Source organism: Egretta garzetta, unplaced genomic scaffold, assembly GCF_000687185.1.
Source record: "Egretta garzetta isolate BGI_Z169 unplaced genomic scaffold, ASM68718v1 scaffold193, whole genome shotgun sequence".
Classification (NCBI taxonomy): Eukaryota; Metazoa; Chordata; class Aves; order Pelecaniformes; family Ardeidae; genus Egretta; species Egretta garzetta.
In genome coordinates this window covers 1,125,784-1,125,995 of record NW_009259117.1, presented here as the reverse complement: position 1 = coordinate 1,125,995, position 212 = coordinate 1,125,784, and positions in this window count along the sequence as shown.

Here is a 212-nt window from a genome sequence, read left to right as displayed (position 1 = left end):
TTACTGTCGTGTTATACATTTCTTTGCTTTCATAAGGAACAATTGGTTTAGTAACAGCATGTTCTCCTGAAGGTTAAGGTCACAGATAGTCAGAGAGGAAAGAAAAGCTGGGAGTCCTGGCTGGGGGGAATTTAGGATTGACCTTGGCAAATGGGCTGCTGGGTCTTATTTTCAGGAAGTGGGGTTGCCCAGACAAGTGAATGAAGAGGCCA